Source organism: Protopterus annectens, chromosome 10.part0, assembly GCF_019279795.1.
Source record: "Protopterus annectens isolate FY-2018-M chromosome 10.part0, PAN1.0, whole genome shotgun sequence".
In the NCBI taxonomy this organism is placed as follows: domain Eukaryota; kingdom Metazoa; phylum Chordata; order Ceratodontiformes; family Protopteridae; genus Protopterus; species Protopterus annectens.
In genome coordinates, this window is record NC_056744.1 from 1,764,873,804 (window position 1) to 1,764,899,106 (window position 25,303).

Here is a 25,303-nt window from a genome sequence, read left to right on the forward strand (position 1 = left end):
TAGCCAAACCAAGTTACCGGATTTTGTTCATTTGAAGTCTCTTCTCTCAAACCCACCCACTTTAGGATTACCAAATTATTCTGAAAAGTCTTATCTTTTCTGTTGTAAATGAAATCTAGTAGCTTTGAGATTATTGGCACAAAGGAGAAATGATGGTTATAGGCCAATTGCCTATTACAGTACAAATCTCAATCCTGTAGCAGCCGCCCTCCCTCCATGCCTCAGAGCGGTAGCAGCAGTGGCCCGCTTGGTAGACATAGAAGCTTCTCTTACTTTAGGTCATAATACCTTTGTAGCAGTACCACATTCTGTAAAAGCCTTACGATTAAAAACTAACACTCAATACTTGTCTACAATAAGACTCTCAAAATATAAATTTGCACTGCTTAATAACCCATCCTTGCAGTTTATCAGATGCCCACCATTAAATCCTGCCTCTCTTATCCCAACTGCTGATGAGGGTAAACCACATGACTGTGTTACTGTTGTTAACCATATGCTTCATCCTAGACCAAACTTGCAAGACACTCCAAAATCCTGACCTTATTTTTTTCATCGAGGAATCCTGTATACAGCGAAAAGATGGATGTCTAGTAGCAGTCTTTTCTGTGTGCACAGAAAACGCTGTTTTAATAACTGGACAATTGGAGGGTAATGTCTCAGCCCAAGTGGCAAAATTAACCATTCTCACAGAAGCTTGTAAATTAGCTAAAAACAGATGTGCTACTATTTTCACAGATTCACGATACTGTCATGGTGTCATGCATGACTGGTACTTTGTGGAGAAAGCGTGAATATTTAACTACTGCTGGGACTCATAAAAAAATGCTGTTTTTGTACAGGTACTGTTAAATGCTTTACTGTTGCCAAAATGAGTGACAGTGGTTGAATGTACTGCCCATAAATCTAACTCCTCTTTTAAATCCAGAGGTAACAATTTTGCAGATAGAGCAGCTTTGTCACCTGTTCAGGCTACGTTTTTGCAGCATTTTCAAACTAAAATTGTATCTGTATCATTGGATAATGTGTTAACATTTTCAAAACTGTGCTGAGAAATCTAAAAGAGTAAAGTGGATCCGTAATGGCTGCTGTCGTTCCCTGGCCTCACTTTGGGGCCATCCAAATAAAAGGTTAGTAGCCCCACAACAGTTTTTACCTCAACTGGTATGGGCTTATCATTTGCCATCCCATCTTGAAAAAAAATGCATTATTAAAACAACTTTTGACTGACTAGTATGCGCCATATGCTTTAAAAGTCATTCAGCATTATGTAAATGCTTATCATATTTGTTTATCTTTCAATGTAACTAAATCTGTACCTGTCCCCACCCAACATATTAAAAAAAAGTGGAGACCATTTTGTAGTATTCAGTGGGACTTTATTAAACTCCCACAGTGTTTAAAGTTCAAATATGTATTAGACATTTTTTCAGGCTGGGTAAAAGCATACCCTTGTGTAAAACATAATGCCCCTATGGTAGCAAAAAAGTTGATATATGATTTAATCCCTAGGTGTCGAGTACCTTGTGATATACAATCTGACAAAAGTACACATTTCACCACACAGGTGATACAGGATCTTTGTAAAATGTTAAATGTTAAAGTAAGTTTTCATTGTCCACACAGACTTCAGACTTCAGGTATAATTGAACATGTAAATCAGACACTAAAGACTAAGTTAGCTAAACTTACTGCTAAAACAGGTTTAAAGTGGCCAAAGGCTTTGCCTTTGGTATTGTTCATTTTGCAAAGTGTAGTCAGTGCTCCTAAAAATATTCCCCCCATGAGATATTAATGGGAAGGCCTATAAAAATGCCAGCCACTCCCCTTCCAGCTAACATAAAATTACAATTTAAATGAAAAAAAACAAAAATAGGCACTAGAGGCGAGAAACTAGGACACATACAAAGGAAACGTTAAGCTCTTTAATAAAATACGCTTTTCATTCAGCTGCTGTAGCTAAACTTCATCAGACAAAAAACAAGAGAACTGACACACCTTATATAATGTAAATTAACCATGTGATAACAATTAAAACATCAAACACTCCTTATGTATTTTAGAGATAAAGAGGACAGTAACACATCGAACAGAAGGGACTTATAAATGTGAGGCCTGTAACTATTGTAAACACATAGCCTCTGGGTCTACATTTTTTATCAATGGTAGGATTTACAGAGTGAGGGGGAGATACAATTGCCTATCTAAATCTGTAGGATATTTGGCCACCTGCCAGTCTTGCCCTGCATTTTATGTGGGCAAGACAGACAGGAAGTTTAAAGACAGGATATACGAGCATGTGTATAACATTAGAAGAAAGATGACTGAGAATGCGTTGGCAAGGCATTGTAATGAGTTCCCTACAAACTCTTTTGTTTTTAGGGTTATAGGTCAGATGATTCCTGACATTATAGGTGGTTCTCACCAGTTACTACTTAAACGTCAAGAGTTAATATGGCAGTTAAAACTGCAATCTTATAAAATGCCGGGTTTGAATGATAAAGTATCTTTTTCATGTGTTTTAAAATTGAGGAGTTTGATCCGTTAGGATTATGACATATGTACTATAAGTGCCCGTATATAGGACACATTTTGGCTTTGGTTTTAACTGTGTAGTTTTAATTTTGTAAGTCATTTACTTACAAAAAAATGTTATTTGCATTAAATATGTTGGTTAAACTAACCTCTTTTTATATTAGTAATATAAGGAGTGTTTGATGTTTTAATTGTTATCACATGGTTAATTTACATTATATAAGGTGTGTCAGTTCTCTTGTTTTTTGTCTGATGAAGTTTAGCTGCAGCAGCTGAACAAAAAGCGTATTTTATTAAAAAGCTTAATGTTTACTTTGTATTTGTCCTAGTTTCTCGTGCTCCAGTGCCTATTTTTGTTTTTTTCTTTTAGTTTGTTTTCATTGCTTGTGGCTTTTTATCTGGTTGGTTGTATGGCTACTGGAAGCACAGGGAGTTTGGATTTGCACTCACCTATACCTTCTTCTGGAATTTCATTAATGGACACTGAGGATGTCGGTAATTTAACAGCACTTTTGAATGTGATGAACGAGGGACTGGAGAATTTGACGGCCAGGATGGACAGTTTAATGCAAGCTGAGTGCTCTACTCAGTTATGTGAACCCAGTGCTGCTATTAGTGGTGTGGGTGTACACGGAGGTAACACCGGTGAAAGGAATGATAGTGAGATGTGGAGACCAACCGACAACCTGGGTTCTTCTACTGTTTCCTCATTTGTTAGCCCATTTACTCGAGGCTTACATAATTGCCTGATGTCACATCTTGGTTACATGAACAACCTTTGTTTGGGAGTGTACCCGGTGAGGTACATTGTGAGCATCTGGCTGAAGGAAGTGTTCCACTTGTCAGTAAATTAAAAGTCTTGGATCAGAAGTCTTTAAAAGCCAAGAAGCTTCAATTTGAAATCAAGTATTTTGAGGAATGTAAGAGGGTTGGTGTCATCCCGAAGGGTTTACGCTCTTGGCAGTACCCATCAGGACTCGAAGCAGAGTCTGAATTTCACTTAGAACTGGTGAGGTTATTTGACAAACATGGGTTTGAACTTATGCAATTGATTTGTATGTACTACCAGCTGACTGCTGATGATTTAATGGCAGAAATAACTGAATTGGATCGTAGTATAAAAACACATCAAGACTTTGTCCGCTATCATTATGATTATTCTAGGATTTTCACTACCATTAACCAACAACTTAGTAAGAACTCAGAGATTAAATTAAAAAAACTCAAGAGGGACATTGAGGCTTACAAAGCTCAGTCTGCTTATCCAGCTCCGCCCCTTCACAAAACAGAGGTTACTCTGGTTATCAACAGGTTCATTTTTCACGTAACCGCGCAAACGAACGTAATGCGAGGCCAGTAAATTCCTATGCAAGTTCAGTTTCTCATAATGTTGGTTGGAAGCAGAGGAATTATGACCAATTTGTGGACAATGGTAATGTTCCTGACTTTTCAACGACAGGAACGACGGAACAAACGAATAACCTAGGAAGTGGAGAACAAACTTCTTTTTCCAACAGGGGCCAGAACCACCAGAAACAACACAACACGAGAGGGCAGACAAACAACAGCAAGAAGGGCCCTCACAGAATGAAGAATTAGATGGTAACCACTTGAAAGTTTATTATAATAAAGGTGGAGACTTTAAAGTCTATGTTGTTGTGTCTTTTCACTTTTCCCGGTTAGGGGTCGCCACAGCGGAACTCCGGTCCGCTAATGATTGGCAGTAGATTTTTATGTGCCGACTTGCCAGGTCTGATGCACAACCTTCAATGAAGGTATGCCCATTCACGCATGTCTCCACACAGAAGATATTCTAGCTGAGAATCGAACTGGACAGCGTCTTACTATGAGGCGACAACGCTACCGCAGCACCACCACCGCAGTCCGGAGACTTTAAAGTCTATAATTATTCTAATTACCCAGTTTCAGAGGAACTCTGTGAACTTTTCTCCAAAGGTTTGACTTTTGTTCCTTCACATCATTTTGATTTACCTGGAACACATTGATTTGAAGTTGTACATTCGTAAATTTAATTTAGCTATGCTTATGGGAAATAAGGAGTTGGTTGACAATGTAGTGAGGGTTCCTAGTACTTTTAACCCTCCTGTTCTTCCCTTGTTGTCTCTATTTGAATTTTTATGTGAAACTGAAATTAGGAGTTTGCGGTTTAAGCGACTTAATGCTGGTAATGTTAACATTTCGGAAGGTGAATTGGAAGCTTTGAATGCGGTGAAAATTTTACCGTTGCGTATTATGAAACCTGATAAGGGAGGGGGTTTGGTGTTGCTGGATTTAGAAATGTACACTGAAAAGATGAAGAGTGTGTTAGGGGGTGACACCTATATGTTATCTAGTATAAATGAGTTGAACAGTGCATATAGACGCATCAATAGTTTTTTGAATGATTTGTTTTTGGAAGGACTGATAGACTTAAGCACATTGAACTATTTAATGGTATTGTCACCAAAGATTCCATCTTTATTTGGTTTGCCTAAGCCTCATAAAGGAATCAAAAATCCCCCAATGAGGGCTTTATTTAATGCAAGATCATCGGTAACTTATGCTAGTGCTAAGTTTATTGATAATATTTTGAAGAAATATGTGAAAAAGGAAGACCAAATTTGTAAGGATTCGTGGGCCTTCTTGTCTGCCATTAACCAGTTTCTTTACCAGGAAACGATTAATTTTTTGACTGTAGATGTCACTGACTTAAATTTTTCAATACCTCACAATATAGGTATCCAATGGGTAGCTGAAAGAATGTTATACCACGGAGCTGAGAGTAACGAAGTGAGAATAGTCCAGGAGCTTTTAGACATTATATTGTCTAATAAGTTTGTGATGTTTGACAAGGAGATTTATTTACAAAAAGTAGTTGTGGCGATGGGGTCACCATGTGGGGCAAGTTTTTCAAACTTAGTAATGGCCCAGTGGGAACACCAACACGTGTTTAACATCCCTGATTTTTCAACTAGGTTGAAATTTTACACTCGATTCCTGGATTACATCTTCATTTTGTTTGACGGTGGTATGTTGGAGGTGGATTCTTTTTTAGAGCAGATTAACACTAGTACAACGTTTTTGAAGTTTACACACAATGTGGCTGTGGATAAAATAGCCTTTTTGGATGTGGAACTGTCGAATGATTGTACAAATAAACAGTATGTGGCTAGGATTCACCGTAAAGAAATGTATTCCAACACGATTTTACATTAAAAATAAACTAAACGGCTCAAGGTGCAGAGTGGTGCAGAATAGCAAGACCAACTGAAAAAAAGGAACTGCACCAAACTTACACAACCACAATGTTTATTTGCAAAGAAATAAAAGGTAAAATAACGTTAGTGCTTTCACGACTACTCCTGTCGCTTCATCAGACAAACTAAGCATCTCTCCAACCAGTTTATATCACGTTAGCTATCAGCTGATAAGAATCAGATGTTCCAATTATATAATTAAGACAAGCTAATGCTATAGTTAAAAGTACTATAATAAAATACATCTAAATTATTTTCTAAAAGCAGTTCATAAATGTGCATAAGTGAAGGTATATATGAAAAGCATCTCTAAAATACATGTGTAAGAAAGCTTATATAAAAAATATCTATAATATATATATATATATATATATGTATATATATATATATATATATATATATATATATAAGAATATATGCAGGGAGAACTCACGTTAGAAAAATCTCTGTAAAAAAGAGATGCTGCTATATAAAGGTAACCTCATAAAAATAATAAAAAGTCATATTAGAGCATAAAAAACTTCATAAAAGGCTCATATAGAACTCATAAAAGTACATATTAGAGCATAAAGAGACACGTCAGAGATATATAAAATATATATATATATATATATGTGTGTATGGGAGAAACATATTGTGGTTACATAGATAACTGTAAAAATACTTAATGCCTGAGACTGCGAGACTTCAAAAAAGGTTTTAAAGATGTTGTACTGTTTAGACCAGGATATCTCTCGGCGTTCAGAGAGAGGATCCATTTTTGTTCAATACTTTCAGTTAAATTTTCTATGTCACCTCCTCTTGCATTAAGGTGGACAACTTAAATAACAAAAACTTTAAAGTAATGTGTGCAATCTGTTTCCTTAATATGTGTAGCCAGGGCATTATTGTCTTTACAGTTGTTAATGTCCCTAATATGTTCAAGGATCCTGTCCTTGAACATTCTATTGGTTTTACCTATATAGAATACAAAACATTTCTGACAGAAAGAAAAATAGACAACATTCATTGTTCTTCAATCAGCATAGCCATGACTTGTGTTGGTAAACTGTCGTACAGGGTGTGTGAAAGTACTATTTCTATAAAGGTGTTGGCATGCAGAACATCATCTGCATGGAAAGGTGCCAGTCCGCATGGACTGGATAGATCTATTTATATCTATCTTATTGCAAAGATGGTGTTTCAAAGACTTATTATTTCTAAATGAAAAGGATGGAATATTGCCTATCTTATCCATGAGTCCTGGCACCTCATGTAATATATGCCAATGTCTTTTACTAATGGAAGTGTACTCATTTACATCACTTGAATGCTGAAAAACTACTCTAAACCTATTATTTGTTGAGGTTAAATCATGCTGGTCATCATTCTGTGTGACATCCATCAAATATGGTTTACACCTGTTGTCCCTTTGTGTCCAGGCCTCAGCTATAGTGGTCTCAATCTCTTCCTTTGAGTAACCTCTATCTAGGAAATCTAGTTTTACATTTTCAAGTGCCACTCTTGCTTCATCATCTTCATTATGTAATCTTAAAACTCTATATACTTGTCCCTTCAGGACATTTTTCGCAATATGTCTTGGGTGCATGGTAGTTGTATGCAGCAGGGCATTTCTCCTGGTAGGTTTCCTATATATACTACTGCTAAGCTTGTTCACTTCAGATTTCCTAACTATCACATCCAAGAAATTAATCTCAGTTGTGGAGTGTTGATACGTAAATCTTAAGAAATCAGTAGTAGTATGTAAATAGTTCATAAAATCAGTTAACTCGCTTATAGTGCCCTTGCACAACATAAAGATGTCATGCACAAATCGGACATACCATAAAATATTTCCAATGAAGGGATTATCTGACAATAGAGAGAGTTGTTCCCAACATACCAGCGCCAGGTTGGCGTAGCTATTGGCACAAGCAGTGCCCATAGCCACGCCAACCTTCTGAAGATAAAACTCATTTTCAAACACAAAGACATTATTTTTTAAGATAATCTCTAATAGACTGCAAATAAGTTGAACCTTGACATTTTCAAAACATCTATTCATAGTAAGAAAATCTCTGATCATGTTAATGCCCCGTGTATTTGGTATTGATGTAAAAAGTGATTCGATGTCCATAGAAACAAAGATATATTCACTCTCAGTTGTCATTATTCTATTATGTAGCCTTTCTAGGAACATTTTTGTGTCTCTCAGTATAGTATGGCATCCATCTAATAATGTGTGGCGGTTGCCCTCCACAAAAATGGAGAGTGGTTCAGTACACCACCCCGCACCTGAGACTATTGCTCTCATAGGTGGCACTTCAATGTTTTTGTGTATTTTCGGGAGACCATAGATTCTTGGGACAACTGGGTTATTGGTGCTAAAATACTTAAATAAGTCTTCATCAATTAAGTTTGTCATCAGCAGATCAAAAATCAAATAGGACACCTTTTCCATCACTGCATTTACAACAAATTTAGTGACATATTGATAAGTATCAGTGTCTTGTAGTAAAATTCTCATCTGTCTCAAGTATAACATCTTATCTAGTATTACTATGCCTCCACCCTTATCTGCTTGTTTAATTTCAATGGAGTGCATGTTTTTCAGTTCATGTAGAGCAATGCTCTCACAACTAGACATGTTATGAAAACTATTACGTGACTTTTCTAATTGCAACTGTCTAAAACTAGTCTCACAGACATTAATAAAAGATTGTATTCCCGGATGATAGCTGGGACAAAAGTATTTGGTTTGTTATACCATAAAATATCAACATTGTTATGTCCCTCTGTGTCAGAAAACATATTTTTTAAAGATAAACTCCTGCCAAGGAGCCTAAGGTCCTTTAACATTTCAACAGGATCAGCCTGTTTGGCAGGGATAAAGGATAAACCTTTATTCAGTAGTCCAGTTTGTTCTTTACTTAAAGTTATTGAAGAGATATTTATAACCAAGCCTGTATTCAAGTCCACCTTCTCTTCAGCTGCTGTGCTGTAGGTTCCAGATTTCTTTGTTTCTGTATCTTCCCTTGTCTCTTTATGCTCCTTGATCGTGCTTTGAAGGGTAATGGATTTCTCAATGTGAAATCTCCCTTGGCATTCAGATCTAAAAAAATATTGTTGTTCGAACTGTTTTTTCTCGGTGTCGAACCTGTGAGGTCACTGGTACACTATTAAAGGAGTCTGCACTAGTGCCAGCTTCGCTTAGGCACTTATTATTCCATTGTTCAGGTATATTATTAGTTTTAAAGCCTGTAGCAGCATTGTCAGAAAGCACCACTATAATAGTTGGTTCTGTGCCCAACTTCCGTAAGGTGGGCATACTATCAGAGCTTCCAGACGTGGTAGCTGATTGGATATCATGATGGTTGACGTTCTCTTGAACTGCAGACCTTATTCGTTCCCTGGGCCAGGAAAATACATTATTATGTTCAAAATCATGTTTGTCTCACTGCAATTTCTTTAGTTTAGTTTGCTGCAGTCTTCTTTCATAGGAGTTGATATTTTCTTGCAGCTGATCCATCTTATCAGTTGAAATGTCAGGCAAAAAGCTGTTGGAAATTTTCTTTTCCAGTGTGATAATATCAGTGTTAACCTCATCTTCCATAGGTAAAAAAGAAGTCAATCAGTAATTCTACATATTTAGAACTAAATTGTAGATTCAGTTCCTGCCATTTGTGAAGTAACACGGGTTAGGTCTCTCCATAGCTGGGCATGTTTAAAATTCTCAAGCCTCGAGGAATAATCTTATGTTCAAGAGATGCCTGCAGATACAGGCATTGCCATTGTAGCCTTTTGTACTTAAATATCTTGTTTTCAAGGTCCCTGTAATGTTTCAAAAATTCAGGTACCTGAGTGCTAATGGAGAGATCATGATCCATTATATGGGCAGAATTAATGTCAAGTAATGGATTATCCTGTACATCCAAGATTCATAGGAAATGAGCATTAGTAGATTTTGTAGCTCCTTCATTAGTTAGAACATCCATGCTGAGGTGGTGTGCCCCTTGGCGCTGAATAACAACAAAGGAAATAAGACAACTTACAGCTACAGAGTTCCCAGTAAGTGTCCGTTCACCACGGGCCGATACTTATGATAAACGAATCCAACACTCACTTCCACGGTGAAGAATGATGTTTATTGTAAAAACAAGAAATAAATGATAAAAATTCAAACTGAATCACCATAAGTTAAGCGCTTTTACCCATCTTAGTGGGCTTCTTCAGAACAACCAGTGAAATTCTTAGACGCCTTAAATAACTTATTTGGCGCCAAAAGTTATTCAAACATTTAAAGCCATACTTCCCCTTAAACCTGCTGTCATGTTTTCCTTCTACATTCGTTACCCTTAATGTACAAATTCTATAAAGGTCTTTATACAAAAACCATCACCTTTAAAAAGAAGTAAAATATTTAAATATTTAAATATCAGACATATACTCAAAAATAACAAACATTCAGCTTGTCCGATCATTAAAAATACATAATCAATATGTTTAAAATTGTCAAACATATTCCGCACAGTGTTATGTTCATCACATACTCTGTCAACCTTACACATAAAAATATGTTATACTAAAATTCACCTATCATATGGAATATTGCATATGATAAGTTTAGAATGTTATTCCTACACTACTAATAGCAGGACGGTTGACTATATAAAGCGATCGTCCTTTTAAAATGTCAACCCTCAATACTGGGCAATATTAAAACTTATTAAATATTTTTCACATAGTTTAGTGCAACTAAATGGTTACAATTTCGAAAACACTAAATTCCATGAGCTGTTGAACAGCAGATCGGACTGGTCTCAGAGCACTATTATAAAGGCATTGATCACAATTTCGCATAATTTAGTGCAACTGAATGGTTACAATTTCGAAATCACTAAATTCCATGAGCTGTTGAACAGCAGACCGAACTGGTCACAGAGCACTATTATAAAGGCCGTGATCATATTTCACAAAGCCTAATATGATATGAGTACTAAAAACTGAATTCTATCTCCCATAATAACATTATGCACCGAACTAACTCATAATATATCCATGAGTTAGTTCGGTGCATAATGTTATTATGGGAGATAGAATTCAGTTTTTAGTACTCATATCATATTAGGCTTTGTGAATTATGATCACGGCCTTTATAATAGTGCTCTGTGATCAGTTCGGTCTGCTGTTCAACAGCTCATGGAATTTAGTGATTTCGAAATTGTAACCATTCAGTTGCACTAAATTATGCGAAATTGTGATCAATGCCTTTATAATAGTGCTCTGAGACCAGTCCGATCTGCTGTTCAACAGCTCATGGAATTTAGTGTATTCGAAATTGTAACCATTTAGTTGCACTAAACTATGTGAAAAATATTTAATAAGTTTTAATATTGCCCAGTATTGAGGGTTGACATTTTAAAAGGACGATCGCTTTATATAGTCAACCGTCCTGCTATTAGTAGTGTAGGAATAACATTCGAAACTTATCATATGCAATATTCCATATGATAGGTGAATTTTAGTATAACATATTTTTATGTGTAAGGTTGACAGAGTATGTGATGAACATAACACTGTGCGGAATATGTTTGACAATTTTAAACATATTGATTATGTATTTTTAATGATCGGACAAGCTGAATGTTTGTTATTTTTGAGTATATGTCTGATATTTAAATATTTAAATATTTTACTTCTTTTTAAAGGTGATGGTTTTTGTATAAAGACCTTTATAGAATTTGTACATTAAGGGTAACGAATGCAGAAGGAAAACATGACAGAAGGTTTAAGGGGAAGTATGGCTTTAAATGTTTGAATAACTTTTGTTGCCAAATAAGTTATTTAAGGCGTCTAAGAATTTCACTGGTTGTTCTGAAGAAGCCCACTAAGATGGGTGAAAGCACTTAACTTATAGTGATTCAGTTTGAAATTTTATCGTTTGTTTCTTGTTTTTACAATAAACATCATTCTTCACCGTGAAAGTGAGTGTTGGATTCGTTTATCATAAGTATCGGCCCGTGGTGAACGGACACTTATTGGGAACTCTGTAGCTGTAAGTTGTCTAGTACTCTGTCAGAACAAAGGAAATAAAAATAAAGTAAATGGCTCAGGGTGCAGAGAGGTGCAGAATAGCAAGAAAAACTGAAAAAAAAGGAACTGAGATCGGCCTAACGGATAAGTTAGGAGATAGACCTATTATTATTTACAAAAGAGGAAACCACCTAAAGAGTATTTTAGAGACAAAGAAAACAGTAACACATCGAACGGAAGGGACTTATAAATGTGAGGCCTGTAACTATTGTAAACACATAGCCTCTGGGTATGCATTTTTTATCAATGGTAGGATTTACAGAGTGAGGGGGAGATACAATTGCCTATCTAAATCTGTAATATATTTGGCCACCTGCCAGTCTTGTCCTGCATTTTATGTGGGCAAGACAGACAGGAAGTTTAAAGACAGGATATACGAGCATGTGTATAACATTAGAAGAAAGAGGACTGAGAATGCGTTGGCAAGGCATTGCAATGAGTTCCCTACACACTCTTTTGTTTTTAGGGTTATAGGTCAGGTGATTCCTGACATTATAGGTGGTTCTCACCAGTTACTACTTGAGCGCCAAGAGTTAATATGGCAGTTAAAACTGCAATCTTATAAAATGCCGGGTTTGAATGATAAAGTATCTCTTTCATGTGTTTTAAAATTGAGGAGTTTGATCCGTTAGGATTATGACATATGTACTATAAGTGTCCGTATATAGGACACGTTTTGGTTTTAACTATGTAGTTTTAATTTTGTAAGTCAAACATTTACTTACAAAAAAATGTTTATTTGCATTAAATATGTTGGTTAAACTAACCTCTTTTTATATTAGTAATATAAGGAGTGTTTGATGTTTTAATTGTTATCACATGGTTAATTTACATTATATAAGGTGTGTCAGTTCTCTTGTTTTTTGTCTGATGAAGTTTAGCTACAGCAGCTGAACAAAAAGCGTATTTTATTAAAGAGCTTAATGTTTACTTTGTATTTGTCCTAGTTTCTCGTGCTCCAGTACCTATTTTTGTTTTTTTCTTTTAGTTTGTTTTCGTTGCTTGTGGCTTTTTTTTAAATTACAATTGACCAATAATGTGTTACTCACTGCAAACATTTTGTTTCTCTTCTGCAGCACTATCATTCACAGGTCGCAGCAGCTCAAATTCACTCTGATCCAGATGCTTTTTGTGATGTAAAACCAAGTGACTAGGTCTACACTCGATCCCTTTCCAAAAAGACTTTGCTCCAATCACACTAAAAGGGCCCTTTCCTTGTTCTCCTCACCACAGCCACAGCAGTTCGGCTAAAAGGGTCTCCTACCTGGGTCCATGTTTCTCACATCCGCAAAGCAGGTCCAGTTAAAGAACAACAACCTGTCCCCTTCACCCTTCCTGTGGATAATGACAAACCACTCTCTAACCATACCAGACAAAAAACAGAGAATCAGACGATAACTATGATGATAAATGCTGAAAGTCCAGCAGAAGAGGATATTTCCCCTGAGTCAGGTGACCAAGCACTGCTCACAAGACAGAGGCATCATCCACCACTAGAAATAAACTGATTTGGTGCCCAGCAGCAGCAAACACAGTGAGCTAAATCTCACTTTTGTCTGGATGTTTGTGACAACCCATTTTGACCCCACCCAGCTTGATCTTCTTGTGTAATTATTGCCTTGATGACTACAATCATTATTTTTGTCTTATTGCTACACTTCTGATTTCTGCATAAACTATAAGTATTGCTCAACCTTTTAACAACAGAGTGCACAGATTTGTAGCACTTAGGCCTAAATAAACAGCAGCAAATTGACATCCTTCTTTTACTATTGTTGATGCCATTCTACAGACTTATGCAGTCACATTCAATGTGAGTAATTGTTGGGTGTGTACAGTGATCCCCACACCACATGATGGGTTACTGTTTAAAATACTTCCATTAAATACTTCTGAGTCTCGATGAGTTTTATTAAATGAAACTGGGGGCATGGTGACAATGACAAATAAAACTGTGTCTCTTTCCTTGCCTCACTCTCAAAGAGGAATATTGTGTTTTCAACAAAAATGGAACTAAAAAAGTGGAGTATAGTAACTGTAATATTACAATAATAAATGTGTGCAAAGTGCTTAATTTGACTGGATCTCTAAAATATGAAGGAAATGCGACCAGAAGAGAATTAAATTAACTTTTGTATGACTTAACTGACTGGAAAAATTGTCCTCAACCCAATAATCTCAAGCATGGTACCCTTTGTAAGCAGGTTTGGACATCTGTAAATGCATCAGCGACAGAAAAAGCAGTCATAAGTAAAATGCTGGGATTTAATATTTTCTTTCAGCCAGTGTTGAATATTAATGATGCAATACCCCAGAAAGCTCTGGGTAAAGGTTGTTATTTTAGTTGTCGAAAAAAGGCCTATAAGTGGCTATCAAAAAATTGGGGTGGCAGCTGTTCTATTGGTTATGTAGTTCCTGCTATATGGCTCACAACTTATTTACCTAACGGAAAAATCCAAAATGTCAGAGAGGCTCAAACTGCAAAAAATCTGGTTGGTAAAATGGATGTTTCTTGGATTTATCACCATGATTTTGAAAAAGCAACCCTTAAAGGACTTTCTCATATGGATCTTGGTGATGATGTTATTGCTGGAACTGGTATTCTTCCTTATTATGGAGCTCCAAAAGCAATATGTGAGCTACAGAAGTTGTCTAAGTTACTAGAGGTACTCAGCAATGCTACATTTGAGGTGCTGAATCTTATCACCATAGAACGGAGTGCTATGCATGCTGTGGTGCTGCATAACAGAATGGCGCTTGATTTTGTGCTTATGTTAAAAGGGGGTACTTGCACACTCATGCATGAGGAATGCTGTGCATTTATTCCCGATAATGAGCAAAACATACGTACTCATTTAGAAATTATCCAAAAAGTGGCTGAGCTGTCGGACACCAAAGAAGCTGATACTTCGCAGTGGGCATGGCTCATTAATCGGTTTTCTGAATGGGGTTGTGGCATTTTAAAATTTATAATGCTGAATGCAATAATCATTATGGCTTTGTTTTTATTTTATTTTTATGTAAGACTTTGATATCTAAATTGATTGCATCTCAATCTTCAATAATGTTGCAAAATGTATGCATCAACAGGTTTAAAAGAGTGTCTTTTTTAAAAAGTATTGGTGAAAGTGGTGTGGAAAATGAAAATGAAAAAAAGTCTTTGAAAGCTCTGGCAAAATGCATGAAAATGTTTTTGCTCTCTGAAATATAGATTTTAAATGATGCTTTCTAAGCATCAAAAGGGGATTGTAGAGTTTGAAAAATAATGAAATGAAATATATGTGTATGTTAACAGGATACTGCACGTGATTGTAAGAATGTGCTGAAGTCATGGAAAAGTACTGCATAGAAGCTTCTCGTAGTTTCTAGTACCTTAGCCTGAGGCCCTGCTTTTCCTTGCAGGCACACAGTGGAACGGAAAGGTATTCCTTATTAGGATAAAATATAGATAAGTTGTTTGTCTTTCAGCTTTTTCCTGGTAAGGGGTCGCCACAGCGGAACTCCGGTCCGCTAATGATTGGCAGTAGATTTTTACGAAATGCAGAGGTGCCAGCTCGACACCCAACCTTCAACGAAGGCGTATAGATAAGTATGAATTGTAATTTCTTCCAGCATGGTGATTTTCTATATGATAGTGGTCTGATGTATGAAATGTACCTTTCTGTTATTTTTCTATTGGATGCTAGTTATAGTTTCATAAACAAAATGTATTATTATGATAAGGTTTTCTATATAACCTGTGTGGAATCCTTTGTTCGGGGAGACAAGACATTCTGAGTACTGTCTCCTGCACATGTGTGTTTTTCCATTTTAATAAAAGAGTTTGTACTTAAAACTGCCAACAGACTAAGTGTTTATTTAACAAGTTTTACCTTAACAAAACAAAGGGCTAAAAATAGGGACAGATTTTACATATTGCTCTTTTAAACTTAGAAAGATGCTAGAATAGCAGGGTTTTTATTAGCATGCATTTTTCTGAAGCAGAGGCATGTATGTGAGAGAGAGAGTGAGTGAGTGAGATGACTACTGGCAGCAGAAGCAGCAGTAAAGAGGTTTGCGTACCTCTACAACTTTCAGCTGAAAAAATCTGGATACAGCCTAAAATAAAGGGGTGAATAAAGGCTCTAAAGTAGAAACAGATTTTAATTATTGGTCTTATAAAATTACAAAGTTGCTTAAGTAAAGGATTTATGTTTGCATGAATTTTCTGAAGGAAATAAAAGTCTGAAGGTCACATATATGTCATTATTTAGTAATTCAATTTCCAATGACTGCCAACCAACAGATTTAGGAGTAAGGGACCAAAAAATAAAGTAAATACCTGGTTATTTTTTAAATGATATATTTTGGATGTAAAATGCTTCCTCTAACAAACATATTACTATAACAAGTTTGAATCATTAGGTACTATTTTACCTCAAAAATATACAAAGTAATAAAAAATATATATAAGTAAGTAAAACACAACAATTTTACAGAGAGCCCATTATCTAACTGCAATAATGCCCACCAGGGTGTGTGTTAATGTGTAATTAATGCCCTTCCAGGGCTGTAGAGGCCCTCTGCCTGTGGCTTCAGGCCTCATAACATTCCTGAGCGGGTGATAATTATACATTAACACACACCTTGTTGGGCATTATTGCTTGCGTATTACACAGCAGTGGAAGGCAGTAGGTCCTGCGGGGAAACATAAATCGTGTTATAAAATACATCACTGGATCCTAGGCTTCACATCCTCACTCTGTATTTTACTCATTTCTGAGCATGTCAATCCTTCTTTGGCCAACAAAAACTAAATAAATGTATGGTCTGGGTGTTACTTGATTTAGAGAAGCATATCAGAGAAGAGTGTTCATCTGGAAAATAGACTGACAAAATAACATCATGCATTACATGATCCTGCTTCTCAGGACTTTCCTAAAGCAGTCTCTGTGAGTAATCTCTTGTACAAAATTAGTAACAACACTATCACGTCAAGAGAAAATTTGTCTGTGAATTCCACTATCAATTAGGTATAGTATTTTTGTCACAGGGCTAACCCCATAACATTTGTTAAGTATCCTAAGCCAGAGTTCTTACTTCTAAGTGATAACCTGCCAAAATATGAAGCCCTCCCAAAGAACCCAGCTCCCTTTGCAGAACCATTCACAGAAACCCTGCACAGTCATTTCAATAAATGCACAAAGACAGCTGTGCTCACCACAAATAAGCCTGGAGCTCACTCAAAAAACAAACCACCCTGTTGGAATCCAGTCATAAGCAGGTTATACAACAAAATGAAAACGTCAAAGCCAAGATTAGGAGCGGATACATCCAGCATGATAAAAACATTCTCATCAATCTAAACAAACAATTAAGAAGTCAGATTAAGTCTACTAAAGCCAAATCTGAGCTAAAGATAGTCTCTCAGGCAAAGCAGAATCATAAATCTTTCTTTAGCTATGTCTGAAACCTAAAAAAGAACAGATAGCAATATGAAGGACTGATTATAAATGGAATCCCCTACATAGAGAGCCAGAAGATATAGCAAAACTGCTGGCCAACAAATTCAGCTTCAGTTTTACCCTTCCCCTCTCTTCCCTGCCTGCCCCCCAGCAAATACCATCAAACATCCTCCTCCCACCCATCTATCACTAGGGAGTAGGTCTTAGATGCACCCACTAAGGCCAAAAACATTGCATCGATGGGTCCAGATAATATCCCAGGATGCATCATAAAAGACCTGAAACGTGACCTATCAGGACCACTGGAGTCACTGTTTAACCAAGTATACAGATAGGCTTTATGCTAAGCTAGCCAAGAACTGCAACAGTCATACATTTACACAAGATGGGACATCAACACACTATTGGAGTTACAATCCCAAAAGTCTAACTAGTCTTATATGTAAAGCCATTGAATGAATTACCATAGAAATTATTAATAATGACATAGAAAATCTTCAAACAATGGATTCAACACAGTTTGGCTTTGTCAAGTGCAGATCATGCCTACTCAGCCTGCTGGATTTCTCTGAGAGAGTCATCAAGACAATGGATGAGGGCAAAATAGTCCATTCTGCCTACCTTGGCCTGGCTAAGTCATTTGATATAATACCCCACTCAAACATTGTAAACAAAGTTATGGATGTAGGCATAAACCCCAATGCTATGCAATATATACTGCCCTCTGGCTCTCAGGTAGGATCTAGGATGTTGGGGAAATAGGAGATAACCACTTTAAACAGGCTGGTCATTTGTGAAGTCCCTCAGGGCTATGTATTGGGTCCATTCCTTTTGAGGCATACGGCTCAAAAGTCAAGGACAAGGTTAAGGGCCTCTAGTGACCAAGTTTGCAAATGATTGTAAACTAGGAACATTCAAAGAATCTCCTCAAGATACCAACATTATACAGGAAGGACTAACAGACAAATGACTGGTGCCAAAACCAGAGTTTAAAACTCAGTGCTAAGAAATACATAAGAATAATACCCATACCACTTCCCCCAGAAAATGAGCTCATTGATAACACATCCCTAAGTGTAGAACCAGCCGTCAAGGATTTGGGTGCATATGGAGATGGTAGCCTGGCTTTTGAGCAACATGTATCTAAGGTAGTAAGTAAATCAAATTATAAGCAAGGGCACGACATCTAAGTTTAATGAAGTCACCATTCCACTATACATGGCCCTCATCAGGCCTATCTTTGAGTGCAACACTCCCTTCAGTATGTACCTGGCCAGGCATATACAGTCACTGGAATGTCCATAGAGATTACTCACAAAAAGAATACAGGGCATAAACAGCATGTCCTATGCAGATTGCCTCAGAGCCCTATCTCCATATGCTTTCTTACAGACTGCGAAAAGTGATCTATGTCTGGCATATAAGGCATCCTTGGATCCCACTCTGATGAATATTTTGCATACCTGCAAAATGAGTAATATCAGAATTATCCACTCTAAGGATCTAAACAATTCTTGAAGCAGAAATAGGACGTGGTTTGTGTGCCAGAGATTTCTCCTTTTCTGGAACAGGCTTTTGATTCATATGAAGCAGAACTCTTCCCTAACCCTATTCAAGAGAAACCTGGACCACTGGATGGAAAATCGGAAGTATACACTGAGTCTAACACCTATGTTTCTAATGGATGGAGGCAGCCTTCAAATCTTGCCTTAGCTTACATATACCCCTTAATGTATCCTCTAAGGCACATATACTTGCTGAACACATTGGGGAAGCTAGGCTAGACTTACAAAGGCCCCAGTGGTCATTAGCCTATAAGTCTATGAATAAATGTAGCCTTAAGGAGATGCAAGTCACATGGTATTGTCTCCATCTTGAGCAAGATGCAGTAAAGAGCTTAAGCAGTGAAAATCGTCCAAACCTGTGTCTCTGTTCACTTAACTATCTTGACTAATTCATAAAAGATTATTAAATGGTGTTAGAAAGGTCTTAAAACTGGATGTATCTGCACAATTTTGTGTTTATTTGCGCTTACTTTTACAAAACCAAAAAAAAAGTCGTCTGTCACACAGCATGCAGAAACCCTACTGTTTGGTGACATAATATTCAAAATGCATCTTTGTCAAAAACTCTTCTTTTAAAACTAGTTTCAGCACTATTTCTCATTTTGTGTCACAGTTTCAAATTCACAAAAGAAGTAACACCGTAATTTTTTTACTTGTTTGTTATGTGTTGGAGAACACTGAACCATATGAACTTTTTTCAGGCCCAGCATGCAATTCTTTAATTCAAGAACTTTGTTTGCAGTCATCTTCCCCATTACTTTGGAAGTTTTAACTTACCCCAGGATATGACCCACTTGTCATCGTATGAAAGGTAATCTTAGATCATATTTTTTAACTTTTTTTTAAAAAGCTCGTTGGCACCTTATATGTACAACAACAATGGCATTACAAAAATGACCTGCCTCTGATCCAGCTATAAACTTATCATTTTCCACATAGAAAAAACTTTCCTTTATTAGTAATCATTATTTTTTTACTATATTTTATTGATGGATATTTTGAGGGAATTTTGCAACAATAACTTACATTGTGCAGTTCGAGGCAACTTAGAAGTTCTTGATATAAATCAAAAACACATACTTCTATGGACTGTTACTTGGTTATAAAATCATATCTATGAAAAATGAGCATCTGAAAAAATGACTGACAAAAGACAGCCCTGCATTACCTGACTTGGTCCTTATGGCTTTGGGTAAGGGGTCTCTACAAACACAATCTGGGCTGTTATGAGTAACAACATAAAGATTTTATCAGTAGGTTTATTGGTGTATCCCACTTTTTATAAGGGAGAGGATATAGCATTAAAATGAGTAAAGCCTTTTCAATTCTTTTGAGACTGCCGCACCAGATACTGGTACTGTTACATTACACAGAATATGTCGATTTTAAATTTTTTAATTACAGCTATCTAATGATGACTGACGCTTATACTAGTCTGGTCAAAAGGGGATTTACATTTGTACCGATGTGCAGGGTTGGTGACTGCGGTATTCTCACTGAGAACATTTTTTATTCATAAATTGAACATTAAGTTATATTTTAAGAATGATATGTATTTTATTTCTGATACTACAACAAGTAAGAGAAAGCGAGTCTACAACCACTGGCTGCACCCAGATGCACAGTGTTTTGAGTGCTAATATGAACATGATTTATGGCAGCTTAACAGCAGATAAGTGTTGCAGTTCCCAAACCTTACTAAACCACAATGAAACCTTCCTTTTGACATTTCACATGACTCTCTTAAATGGGTTAGGAAGCCCAACAAAGGTGGGGGAGTACTACTGAGGGCCACTCTAGATTATGACTGCAAGATGATGCAGGTGTTTATGAGTGACAATTTATATTTCAGGGTCTCCAAAAATGAAATTAATGAAGCATGCACACATATTGATTGATAAGCTATTACTACAGAAGATATAACAGCCCCATGAAGGTAATTTATCAAAATACAGATAGCCTGTGATTTCTAGCATCTTTGGAATTCCAAAAGTGCCCAAAACATTGCTGACCTAGCACTGAGACCTATCATGGAGCTGAAGGTCCAAAAACAGAACCTTTTGATATATTTGGGGACACAAAATCTAAAAAACTTTTTGATGGTAATAACTCTGTTTTAAAAGACTTGTGTCATTTTTAAGGAGTTAACAGCTATTCTTATTTCTGATGTTATGTTTGATAGGACTGATGTGATAGACCTTTTTCACGGTGACAGCACACAATATAGGTTTAAAATGGATCACTGAATATTTTTCTAAATTTTGAAAGGGTAGCTGATGTTGAACTTGGATTTTTACATGATTTTATGGACAATGTTTTAACTAATAATTATTTTGCTTTTAGCGGAGAGTTCTTTCACCAAACATCGGGATTTGCTATTGGTGTAACAGCAGCACCAATAATATGTGAACATGATTCTGTCTTACTGGGACTCTGCATTTGGTTTGACACTTGACTTCACAAATCTTTCTGCATTTCTATGCACAGTATCTCAATAACATTTATTTTATTGACAAGGTAGTATTGTGCAGTTTAGTCAATTCTCAATTCTTTTATTTGAATCTACTCCCTTTTTAAAATTTGCCAAGAAGTTGCATATCACCCACACAGTTCCTGTTGTGCTCTTAAATTTGGAAGAATTTGAGCTACCCACCCCTACTATGAATTTAATTTTGAAAGCCCCTATCAGACTCATCTCATCTACTTATTCTACTGGGAATTGAGAGATCATACTGTGAAGGACCATCCCCTTAGACACTAAAAGCTTGAGTTAGCTACTGATTTGTATCATCCCACTCACTTAACACACACTGCAATATTCAGAGTATTAATCTATTGCTCCATCTCACTTGTAAAATCCGTAACATCTGGGACTAGACTACCAATCACTGCTGAGCCTAGGAACTGCCTCTCAGGAATCATGTTGGGATTAGAACTCCTGTTTTCCTCTTTTTGAGAGACGGAGCAGGAGACATGTTTCCTAGCATTCCTAAAGATAACCAAATCCTGAAAATTGCTTTTTTGGACTCGGCTTGGGATTAATGCTAGTGCTTTGATCCTGGTGAGAGTAGGAGTAAAGAGGCACTGATTCCTGCTGGTCTCTGATTGGGCAGTGTCCATGGGATGTCACTGACTCATATGGTTGTAGTTTTGGTGTGAACCTCTTCAGGTCCTTTGTGCAGCTTGGCTTTCTGTTATGTCCAGTTGCTGCAAGTTCTATCTTGGGTATTTACCAAGAGAAGACTATAGCAAGTGTACTGAATCCAGCAACATCTAGGTTAATACTACTTCTCAAGGCGTTTAGGATTACTGCTACTGTTTCCTTCTGGTGAAAGAAAGATCAGAGCATCACTGATTCCTAGTTACATGCAGCTGTATTGAAACCAGCATTATCTCCACTAAACAACACCAAAACTCATAAGTGCTACACCCCCTTCAGCTCACATTATTAAGCACGTGGAACCATTGATTTGTGCTTTCTAACTACCTCTGTTGCCACCATGGTTAAAATTGGCATCCTGAGACAATATAACAATGGTCTCATGTTTACTTACAACCACTTACTACGTAAACAAACTGACACAGTGTGTGAGAGATGTAGTTATACAATATTATTGAAGGCAAAGCTCTCAGATAAAGCCACTACAGAAAATTGGTTGTCTGTAACACATAACAATACACTACATCTATCACACTGAGGTCTCAAAAGTACCCCACCTACACCACAAAGGCCTGCTAAATGTAACGTAGAAACAAGTACCCAGAGCAACCCTACAAATATTTAAATCAGGCCACACTTTCCACAAAGCATGCATCTTTGACTAAGTCTGTCAAATCTAAAGCATGTAAGGCAAATCACCACATAACCCAACATCCTAGTTACAGGTGACTCCATAATGAGACCACCTAATGCACCACTCTCCAGGCTGAGTAAAACACGTAACTCCATAGTGAGACATACTGATGCACCACTCACCAGGCTGAGTAAGACAGATGACTCCACTTATGCACCACTCACCATGCTGAGAAAGACATGTGACTCCATAATGAGACACACTAATGCACCAGTCACCATGCTGAGTAAGCAGAGGGTCACAATTAGCTGCGCATAGGATTCCAGGATTTCCCACATCACACAGGCACTTTAAAGTCCTTGCAGTACAAGTGCACATATCACACAGTTAAAGTGCATATGGGAATAAACAACTTGAGACATACCTCCCTGGATTATACACAAAGAGAGCCTTGATGGAGCTTTCTGACTATATGACAGTCAGTCAAGAACCTAGCCTTAAGCATCATTTTTCCGTCACCGAGAATTATTCTTCAAAACAAACAAAAGATTATGGACTTCAACAACTGGCTTAACATCTGGTGTTATTCAACAGAGGTGCAATATATATCAGCCTGAGAAGAGATGGCACATAGCCCTGCTTTGCCAAGGACGGCCAGCATCAATCTCCCAAAGCTTTTATATAATGTCTAAAATATTGTCTACCCCCATGGTGACTATTTTTAGGCAATGTTAGACTTCAAAAGCTTCCACCTTAAAAAAAACAGAATGAGGATAACATAAAGGTATTGCTGGTCAATGCTAGGAGCCTCAACAATAAAAATCCACTCCCTACAGGCACTTCTTATCCTGGAGTGCACTGATATATGTATTGTCATGGAGCATGGAGTCATTGATCAAAACCATTGAGAGCCCCCATCAGTGGAAGGTTTCAGGAATGTTCAGGCCCACCACGATGAAGAAAAAGGCACTGGAGTCTTTGTATTTGTAAAACAAAATTTCACCTGCAGACTTGTTAGACAGGAAAACAACTCCTCCATGTCCAACTTACCATTAACAAAACCCCTTATCACATCATAGTTAACTACAAGATTCTGTCTATACCCCCTGGTCCATGCCTCCTGCCTGACAAGTATGGGGACCCTATGTATTAGGCCAAAACACATTCTTCAAGGGGACTTCAACTACCCCTTCATCAACTGGAAGACTTACACATCTGTTAAAATGTATGCTCAGCGATGTTTGGTCCTCATAAATATAAACTCTTTGGGCCAGTTAGTCTTCATCCCAAGTAGAGGACATAAAATTGTGAACTTGGTTCTCACCAATAAGGGACAGCTCTGTTCCTCAACAGTTGTAACTTCCTTTTCAGTCAAATTTCACAATAAATCAGTCACATTCGTCACAAGACTGAAGCTAGAAGCATCTTCATATTTCACAGTATTCATAGATTATGCAAAGGCTGATCTATGAAAGCTAAGTGATTATCTGGTGAAATTCAACATCCCCTTCCAAACTTCTTACCCCATTGCATATGCAGAATACTTTACTGCTAAATTCTATGCACATGTGTACAGCTGCACAGATGCATCTGTCCCCCTCTGAAGTAAATAAAATGGCAACTTTAAAAATAAACCCCTATGGTGGAACCCAAATATACATAGGGTCTACAATAAAAGAAAAAAAAAATCACTGCATGCACTTATAAATGTAACACTGAAGATGTCAGAAATGCTCTTGCTAAACTTAATGACGAACTCCGGTCTCTTATCAAATCAAAGAAATCTAGATACGAGGTAAGAAATGCTGTTCAGACAAAAAGCAGCCATAACTTTTTCTTTATCTGTGTTGGAAACCTCAGAAACAATGCCCAGCACTTTACAGATCAAACAGTAAATTATGTCACATGCTCAGATCCTGAGGACATAGCCAAATTACTTGCAGATAAATTTCGACCTAATTTCACCCACTCTCCTACCTCCATTCCCAGATTATACAGTCACATGTTCACTTTCCTCAAATATCACAAGAAAAAGTCCTCAAAACACTTTCCAAAGCCAAGAACACTGCATTTCTGGGGCCAGATAACATAACAGGCTGCCTACTGTTTAGTCTGAAACAGGACCTGTCAAGCCCCTAAAGAGGCTATTCAATATTAGCCCCCAAACAGGCTTTGTGCTGAATGAATGGAGGATGGCAATAGTCACCCCTTGCACAAAAGTAGGGCCTCAGTGGACCCAGGTAATTATACGCAAGTCTGACCAACCTTATCTATAATGCTATGCAGAGGTCAAATCATTGTGGAATTAATAAATAATGACACATATAACCTAAAAAGCCTTGACTCAAGCCAGTTTGGTTTTATTAAGGGGAGATCATGCTTGCTTAACCAGGGTTATTTCTTCAGAAAGGTACTAAAGCAATGGATAAGGAAAAAATTGTTACACACCACATATCTACACCTTGCAATGGCATCTGACACCATTTCATACCCAGGTATTGCTGATAAACACTCCCTATGAATTGTTACGCCCTATGTAGCTCACTAGATAGAAACAAGTTCACACACAGAACCAACAAAATGAAGGTAGGAGCCTCTACCGTCGTGTCACTAGTGGTGTACCAACAAAATGAAGT